The following is a 7,392-nucleotide window of genomic DNA, read 5'->3' on the forward strand; positions in this document are numbered from 1 at the left end:
GGGGGTGGGGGGGCGGGGAGGGGGGACAGAACAGGAGAGTCGGGAATGAGAGGTCCCAGTGGGGATGTCAGGGGAGGTGGAGGGCAGACTTCAGGTTGGGACTGCAGGGCACCAGCAGGGCTGGGGGGTGGGCTGCAGGTTGGGAGGGGCACTGGCAGGTACAGTAACAGGGACAGCAGGGTGCAGATTGGGGATGAGGGGCACCAGCAAGGCTGGGGGTGTGGCAGGATACAGGTTGCAAGTGAGGTGTACTGACAGGGCCAGGGGGCTTCAGGTTGGGAGTGAGGGGCAATGGCATGGGCAGGAGCAAGGCATAGGCCAGGCTTGTCCAACATACAGCCCACAGGCTGCCACGCAGTCTGCCAAGCCATTTTATCTGGCCCGTAGCGGCGGGGGGGGGCGAGCCGCCGCGGCGGGGCGGCCCCGCTGCCCTGCCCTGCTCCACAGCAAGGCAGCACCTGCTTGCTCCCCCAGCCAGTCTCCCCCTGGGCACTGCGGCTCTCCGGGCCTGGTCACCCGTGCATGAGGCCCTGAAGGGGCCGCTTCTCATGTGCTGCTGGGAACAGGATGAGGAGCCCGGCCAGGTCTGCACCGGCCAGCAGAAGCAGCAGTGGAGCCGTGTGCCTTTCAGGACAGCATGAGCCTGCACCGGTCAGTCCCGAGTGGCACATGGCTTTGCCAACGCTTCATGGCCGGTGCAGACCTGGCCCACCTCCTCCTGTCCCCAGCAGCACATGGGAAGCCGGCTTCAGCTGCATGCTGCTTTTCCTGGCCGGTGCCAACCCGGTCCTGCAGCACCCTGTCAACCCGGGGCAGCCCCCGGGTTACCCCCGGCCTGGCCCCATGGCTTCTCCAGCACCAGGTCAACCCGGTTGTAGCCAATCGGCTCCTACAGCACCATGTCAACCCGGGCATGCATGCCATGTCAACCCCTGCAACTTCACTGGTGTCAAAGGTCACGTGACATCACTTCCTGATATAATACCACTTCCTGTGACGTCTCTGAATATGGCTCACCGGCCCACTGAGTGATAAAAAGTTCATGATCCGGACCCACATTCAAAAAGGTTGGACACCCCTGGCACAGGCATATCAGGGCTGCTCAGCATCACAAAGCATCAGGGGGAACACAGCTGCAACTGGACTCGCATCCTGGCAAAGGGAGCTCTGATTTTCCATGATAAAAAACCAAGTCAAATGCCAAAATATACAGGTACTGTATTTAGAATGTATTTTATTATAGTGACTGAGGCACTGGTAGGCTTCAAATTGCTTTAAAATTGTAAATATATCAATAAAACATTGTGTTCATTGTGTATATAGATAGATTTCATTTTAATTGCAGAATAAAGCAGATTTTGGGGGGGTGTTTTAATCAGAAAATTTGGGATTTTTAAACAGAGAAAACCAGGTCTTTCAGTAGACCATCTGTAGAAGGAGTATTAGCCTGTGTTCATTACTAGGAGCTCCAATGCACAAAGGAGAAACGGTTTGTACTATAAAAACGCAGGTTGTAGATTTGAATACTGATAAAATATTCCTCCATGTAGAGGAGGGTTTGTTTTGTTTTTGACTTTTTTAAAGATCTTTATCAAACCAATCATAACAAATATAAAATTACTAGTACTTTTTAAATTAAAAAGCACTACTTAAAACGAAGTTGGATACTGTGTTAAACATTTGTCTTCATGCATTTTAGTTGCTTCTATATTTTGTTACCAAGAGCTGTCTATAAGAACTGGTAAATTACTAAATTGTAGAATGTGGAGGATGTTTTGCATGGTCTTCAGAGTAGAAAACTGCAAATGTATATGCCTCAAATAGATCAGAACTTGATTTACAACTTTATCTTTTCTAACAAGCAAGAGTTATTCTTGAAGATAACATTACTGCTTACTGAGGGACTGAATGCCTCAGAATGCAATTATTGAATTAGAGCCTGCATCTCGCAGATCAGTTTGAGTTCAACCTAATATGGTATGGATTAAAAGATAGTTCTTTCCCTCTAAAGGGTATTGTTATCAGTGACTCCTGTCAGGCATTTCAGATTAGCATTTGAACAGTCCTTATTAGGCTGTAAGTGCCAGCCACAAAGTCACCCATGTTGAGCTGAGGGTCAGTAGGAAGGTGGAAATGGGTATTTTTTTTTACCAGTGCCGCTTCAGACTACCAGACATTCAGAAAAATCATGGGCCCGAAAGGCAGCAATATCTGCATATATAGCATATATAAAAAGAAATTCAAGTGGAAAGGGCCACAGGTTTGGGGGTTTTTTGTTTGTTTTTGGTTGAAAACATTTTGCCCATTTGCAGTCTTCCAAATTCCCAATGCCCCTAACATTCAAGAACATCACTGCTGTGTTGGACAGTCCTATCCTTAGCTGACTGTTAGCCTACAGCCACAAGAATTTCTGATTCTGCAACAATCTCTGCAAACCTTAACCTGATGATGCAGTTATTTGTTAGATCATGTATGTGGCTTAATTTATTAGCCTGGAAAGCTTCAAACTGACAAGACTAAACTAATCTCAAGGGTAAAACTATGCAGACTTCACTATTAGTCATAGGTCTCAAACAACTTTTCCCAGTTTTGTAACCAGAAGCTGATCTTGAAAGCATCAGGATAAACCTTATGGCTCCAACATCTGTGTAATCAAAACAAAAAAGAGTGCTCTTTTTTTGTTTGTTTGTTTGATTTTAAATCATCAACGTGAGAAGTGCCCACATCAACATTTCTCAGTCATGCTAATAGAACCTTAAACACTTCCAGCAGTCTGTACTGAAGCTTGCCTTTTGGATACACTCTTTTCTTAGCAACTCATATATAATTTTTTCTGAATATTACCAAATCAAGCAGTCCCCATGGCACATTAAATTACAAGGCAGTAGTCACACTTCCTACTAACCTGTCTTCATTGGATAGGTCTTCACTTCACTATTAATACTAACTACTGACAGTTTAGTCCAGGGACCCAAATTAGCTTAGGCCAGATGAAAAGGGCAACAATGCAAAACCATACCTGTGAACTGCTGGGTCCTCACTGAGGATGCATATATACTGCTAGGATTCTTTGCACAAGATTAAACTCTAACACAGACTCCTTCCCAGTTAACTGAGAGAGAACTTGTCTATCCTTTCAGGAAACCAGGGAACTGTGGGAAAACATGAGAAGTATTTGTGTGATTTTATGCAGTGTCTGTGAAGCAAAGTGGATATGAATCAGCCAAAATTAAAACAACTGCTAAATTCAAATGAGTGGATTCTGTCAATGGAAAAGGTGTTGGGGCAACATGCAACTTCACTCTTCAGTAGAGGCAACAAACTAAAAGAGAAGTGATACAGATAGGACTGTCATTTACACCTGCTTGGCATGAAACAGAAAAACTTGCAAAGGACAGCAGAATGACTTAGAGTGGATAGGGTCCAGAACCCCTGGTTAAACTTGAGGAATAATGAAAAATAGAGTTTGACAAAAATAATGGATTGCCATGGGTCACACGTCCCATAAGCTGAAGCCATGAATAAATTTAAAAAGCTTTGTAGGTCACATTATAAAAAAAAAGTGAGACTGTCAGAGCTAATGCAAAGCTGAACAAAAGAACAGGAAACTCACTCTCCAAAAATTCTCAAGATGCTTCTTCTAAGTCTAAGCTTTTATCTGAAGACTCCACAGCTTTTTCTATGTTCAGCTTCCCATTACAGAGATATTACCTTGTAACAAATCCTTTCCAAGCCATAAAGAAGCTGCGTGGCCCGTTAGCACAGAGAGGTGGTGCTGCATTTAAATAATGTAAACCAGAACCTGAAGTTGAACTGTTCTGAATACTCTGGACAAGCTTAATTGGATTTAAAGTGCTCTTAAAGCTTGAAGCAACTCAATTTACAGCTTAAGAGCTTACCAAGTGCTAGTGTCTTATATACTTAAAACATCAGTTTTTCTTATAGTTGGAATTGGAACTGGGGCCCGTGCACAAATATGTGCGTCTTAAGGAGCCATCTAAACTGAAGATGGAGCAAGACTTGCTCGCCGAGGTTAATTCAAAGTACCAGAAGTCCCATATACAGAAGTAATATTACACTTATAGGCTCCCTTATTTCTGCTGTACTGCAAGGGTAGCCAAACGCAAACATACAGAATATTGGCACATCCCTACAATTTTACCTACAGGTAAAAGGTAAAAGTTTTTTTCTCTCATAAAGTGAAGAAAAAAATAAAATAAAAATCAATAATTATACTACTGCCAGGTCAGTGTTCTTTGTAATGTTCAATACCAGCAGGGGTGCCCAATCTTTTTGCCCAGTGGGCTGGACAGGCAGTGCCCAATCTGTCCATGAGCCAGATCCAGACAGTGGTCCCAATCTGGCACCCAGGACAGGTGCAACAGGGCCCCAATCCAGCTACAGAGGAGAAGGGGTTTGGCTGTGCAGGTGAGGGTGCATGTCCCAGCTCTGAGCCACTGAAGGTGGGGCTTGGGAATTTGGAAGCAGGAGAGGGCAGCAGTACTGCTACTGCTCCCATGCCAACAAATTTCCTGACCCACTGGGAGTCCTGTGGGCTGGATGCCATGGCTCTGCGGGCCACATCTGGCCCACAGGCTAGACGGTGAGCCCCCTTAAGTACCAGCATAGGAAAATGAGGAGATGAGAGTAATAATCTGAAATTAACATTCATTTCTTGAACGTTCTGGACACTGTTAATACACGGTTATTTCCACTCATGACGATATCAGTGGAGAATTAGTATTGACACATTTCTGGTAGGCTTTTAGACACAGTGAACAGACTGTTTAAAGACCACCTGGAGCATAGACCAGCACCTGCACTACCTACAAATACTGGTGGAGCTAAACCTGCAATAGCTATTTAGAAAGATATTTGACAAAACATTGGCCACCATAATGAACTAAGATCCCTCCCTATTAAAGACTATAATGAAAGACAAATTACATTTTGTTTCTAAAAGAGCTGTATTCACAGGAGAAATGTGAAGCCATATCTTTTAAAACCTCATCTTCAGCTGCATACTTGGAAAGTCAAAACTGCAGAGTAATGTTTAGTCATTACTCATTTTCGAAAGAGGCTATCTATTAATTGGGTTACGGAATATGCAAAAACTAGGGATAAATGATTAAAATAAGACTGAATACACAGGCCAGAAAGCATGCAACAACTATGGAAACAGGCAAGCAAACATAAAAAACAAAAACAGTTCAGTGTTTGCTTCTTATAGCATTGCAAAGCAGATGGAAATTAAACACTTCCCTCCCCATACTATACACTCAACACAACATGCAGTTGTGTGATATTTCTAATTTCAGTTGTCAAACTGATTGCTTTTCATAGAAGGGAGTGGTTAATTTCTCCACTTTTAGAGAAGCCAAGCAATGACATTTCAAAGTCAAATTAAAATTACATGCACGTTTGTTTTTTGTGTCCATGGCAATTTTCCTAAAGCAGCAATTTCTCATATTCCAGAAATTTTGCATGCTCTGTTGGCAGTTATTGGGCATAACAACCATGGTATAGACTATACTTTCCAAATTCAGCCAACCAGTTACTTGGCAACATTATTTCTGTCCAATACAAAGATAAATGGTAGCTAACAAAACAGTGTTTACATATTCCTGAAGCATCAAGAGGCCGAAACAGTAGCACTGAAACCTTACAAGACTCACTGCATTTACTGATTATGAACAATCATCCTGTAAGCATATTTTCTCTCATGAACAAGATTTATTGTCCCAATTACAGTTTCATAACCTTATCTAAATAGAAGAACTTTCTTATAAACAGTCACTGGATAAGATACATAAAGTCCTGGGAGCAGAAGGCAAAACCCAAGTCTCTCCACCCTTCCACGTGAGTGACAAACTGGCTAGAGGCTAGAGTCACGCTCACTCTCCTCCTCCTCTTCCCTGGTCCATTAAAGTCTCACATTCTCTTTTGTGCATGAGGATATCCTCAGAAGGGGGGCAAAATGGCCTCACTCAAGAATAGTTATGTTAGGACAGGGGCGGGCAATTATTTTGGGCAAAGGGCCGCTTACTGAGCTTTGGCAAGCCATCGAGGGCCACATGACAGGCAGCCCAGGGCAGATGTATATTAATTTTCTAAAATTTTGAGGGGCCCCATGGGCTGGACAGAATGGCCTGGTGGGCCACATCTGGCCCCTGGGCCGCATTTTGCCCACCCCTGTGTTAGAACATGCCTTTGAGAGGTGGAATGGGAGGCAAGAGACAGTTCAACTCTAGGTCATCCACATCCTGGATGAGTGTTCTTGCAACTAGGTTATTTTAAGAGGGACACCACTGCATTCTTCTGCTCCACCCATGCTTTAAAAAAAGGGGCGATTTCCTCCTCCACTTTTGTCAGACAGGCTCTAGGCACTTCGCTCCAGGAAGTCTCCCAGAGCAGTAAAACCCAAGCAGATGTAGGTGTCTATCTACAGCTCAAAGGTTAGGCACCTTAGCGCCAAAGAATAGGCCAAAGACACACCTGTCAATGTTCCTTATTTACTATTGACAGCAATTTCCCATTCAGTGTGCTGACAGTTGTGAAACTCATTTTGAGATGCTTACTGTTCCCATGCATTGGTCAGGAAGTTTGGGCACCAATCTAAGGACTGTTGATTCTACTTTGAAAGCTAGATGTCAATTTTATGTTCCCTTCACAAATCTAGCTCTAAATGGCCTTCCCTTGCGATTGCACAGAAACTCTGAGGCAGAGCTGGGAACTGAATTGGGAGCTCAGATTCCAGTCTAGGGCTTTAAAATTACAAAATCTTTAATCTTTCTTTTCCATTTCTGTCACTTTCTACAGAAGCAAGAGAACGAGTAACCATTATCAGTTGATTTAAGATTCAGTTTCCTCTTAATATTGACAGAGACTGGTTTTAAGACAGAGATGACAAACATATGGGCCCACAGGTTGGATACAGCTCGCAGGTTGCTGGACCAACCCCATGTGCCAGCCCCAGGTTTGCACACTATGGGGATCAGTCCGGGGTGCCGCATGCTTTAGCCCACGCGCTGCAGATAATGCACTCCTTGCTAGCTCTAGGGGTTGGCACATGCAGGCCGGACTCAATGCTGAGTCTGCTCCACAGGGGGCTGGGTCCCAGTCCAGCCTGCCAACAGGCTCAGGGATGCTCATCTGACCCATAGGGCCAGATGAGTTTGACTCCCCTGTTTAAAGGGCTCACTCTGTTAAAAGTAGCAGATTTGTTCACTTCCCCCTGTACCCTTTGAGTACTCCATCTTACAGCAGACAGAATTTGCCTGGAAACAGGTCTTTGCTAAACTGCGCACATATTGTCCTAAGCTGCCCCTTTCACTTACTGTCAGTATTTTGCCCTAGACCTCTATAAATTAAGAGACAGGACAGCTGCCACAT

This window comes from Alligator sinensis, unplaced genomic scaffold (assembly GCF_000455745.1).
Source record: "Alligator sinensis unplaced genomic scaffold, ASM45574v1 scaffold1581_1, whole genome shotgun sequence".
NCBI classification, from domain to species: Eukaryota; Metazoa; Chordata; order Crocodylia; family Alligatoridae; genus Alligator; species Alligator sinensis.